General features: G+C 36.5%; 1 long non-coding RNA gene across 1 annotated transcript; it reads right to left on the reverse strand.

The window, feature by feature from the left end:
• Positions 1 to 327: 327 nt before the first annotated feature.
• On the reverse strand, positions 328 to 977 carry LOC107568512 (uncharacterized). The gene is made up of 3 exons (XR_001606770.1): positions 954 to 977; positions 763 to 819; positions 328 to 587 (listed from the first exon to the last, which is right to left on the reverse strand). It is a non-coding gene; the product is annotated as an uncharacterized lncRNA (long non-coding RNA).
• Between the last annotated feature and the right edge of the window lie 1375 nt (positions 978 to 2352).

Below are 2352 nucleotides of genomic sequence, written 5' to 3' on the forward strand. Positions count from 1 at the left end.
TCAGACACTTTTATCCGAAGTGACTTACAGTGCTCTTATTACAGGGACCCCAATCTCCCAGCAGCCATCTTGAGTAAAGAGCCTTGCTGAAGGACACAGCGGTGGTGACGGCTGCTGAGTTCGAACCAGTAACCTTCTGCTGACCAGTGCAGTGCTTTAGCCCAAAAGCAATGAAGCTATGACAAAAATGTGCATGTAATTGTAAACATATGAAATGAAATGCTGACAACATTAATTGTAAAATGTTTTACTCTGTTTAAATGTTTTACAGATAGTCGTGCTCATGGAGAGCAGCACACAAATGTTTGGAGCAGACAGGGACAGTCAGATTGTCCCGCACATGTTCTCCTGCTTTTATTCAGGGTTGTGTGGATCAGGAGCATCATCATGGTCTTCCTCATCCTCTCTGTGCACTCAGACAATAGCCTCGATGCCCCTTTCTCATCCATGATCAGATTCAGTCTGACTGCAGCAGTGAGGGTCGTGATGGACAGCAGAGACAGGTGAAGGTGGTCAGCTGCTTCATCAGAATAAAGCTGCAGAACTGTCTCAGCTGTGTTGAGATGCAGTAGATGTGGGCTCACCATCTGTAAATACATGATTGTTAGAACAATGTTTGAATAAAGCTTTGTATCATGTGTCGATGACTTGTATTTATTTATTGTCATGGTTACTTTTATTTATTTTTACTCATTTATTCATGTTTCCTGTTTTCAGTAAATAAAATATAATTGTTTCATTAACATTAATTCATTACTTGACTGAAAATGTAGATGTATTCACGTTGGCTGCATTTGTCTAGTGTGTAGTCATGCATAGCTATGGCATATGACAAAACAAATGACATTTTGATAATTATTGGTCAGCATTTATCATTATTATTGTTCATAAGTGTTGGGGTGGGCTAGCAATGCATTCTGGGGTAATCTTAACTTCTAAGTAGTAATACTTACATTTTTCGAGTGTAAAATTAATAGTCTTCTCCAAAGGCGAGATCTTCTAGCAGCTGATCGATGTCTCATTTGTGCAGATATTACAAATGCCGAGGAAAACTGTACTAGGTAGGGTTGTGGAGTTACTGATGCTATGAGGTGTTAGTGCACCTGTCGATCTTATGTTCTTTTTTTATTAATACTGCAGAACTTATAATTACATGCAAGCTCAGGGAAAGATGGTAGTATCTTTAACAATGAACAATCATAATGACAAAAAGCAGAAAACATAAAATATAATGGGTTTGCATGCATACATTATATGCACAGAAAAAAAGGCACAATGACACGGTTAAATATCTTTGAATAATCATATTATTCATATAATCAATGCATCAAAAGATAGCATTTTTTGTTGTTGTTTATAAGCCGCATGGATGAAACGAGAGAAATTCAACAAGAAAAAGAGGAAAACAGGAGATTTAAGCCAGTTTTGCTTATGGATGAACAATTTTGCACATAAAATAAAGTAAAAACATATTCAAGAGATAACGATTTTGGGTTTTAGTAATAAATAATAATATATTTAAGGATTAAACTGTGGGTCATATTAGTAGAGTTAAAAATATAAAAATTTAAATCAACCCAAAATGTATTGGTTATACTACAATCACAATAAAAGGGCAGCGGTTTCTTCAACAAGACCACAAAATGAGGAAATTTCATAAACATCAAAATATTTACAGAGAGCTCAATTAAACCTGTCGCTCGTATCTGTTGCGCTTGTTATAACGTCGTAGATCACATGATAACGTCAACATGGCGGATGATGCCTGGCTCGCATTCATACTTAACGAGATTTGGCTGTAGAGTACCTACTCTTTTAGGCGCTCGTTAAGTAAGTTTGAGTAGGCGGTTTCGGACGCAGCCGCTGTCTTTATGAGTGGACCACTGAATCATTGACTCAGATGATTCAAAATTCAAAAACGCGAATCATTCAGAAACACCGCTGTGTTTTGCTCAGTCATGCGCGACTGTTCTGCTGTGCTCTTTGTTTGGAACTATTTTCATTAACCAAATCGAGCAAAAACGATTGCCAACGTTGACAATATATCCTTTCAATAAATTATAATTCAAATATTGAACTACAATGTACAGTATACATCAGTATATCTCTTGGTCGTGTCATGTTGCTTAACTAGGCTATATGTTATGAATATAAAAGCTAAGTTACATTTTTATGTTTCTATGTGCAGTTGTGTTCGTTTGTTTTGATTTCTCCACGAGATTCTCTCACAGACAGGCTGCGTGACTGTTGCAACCTTGTTGTTACTGTTGATTATACATGATCAATTGCCCTTTACATCGAATGTAATAAAATCAGAATTATTCTCATCTAAATTTCGATGCTTCCCTAATT

The sequence above is a fragment of the Sinocyclocheilus grahami genome, unplaced genomic scaffold, assembly GCF_001515645.1.
Source record: "Sinocyclocheilus grahami isolate Dianchi unplaced genomic scaffold, SAMN03320097.WGS_v1.1 scaffold1252.1, whole genome shotgun sequence".
Lineage (NCBI taxonomy): Eukaryota > Metazoa > Chordata > Actinopteri > Cypriniformes > Cyprinidae > Sinocyclocheilus > Sinocyclocheilus grahami.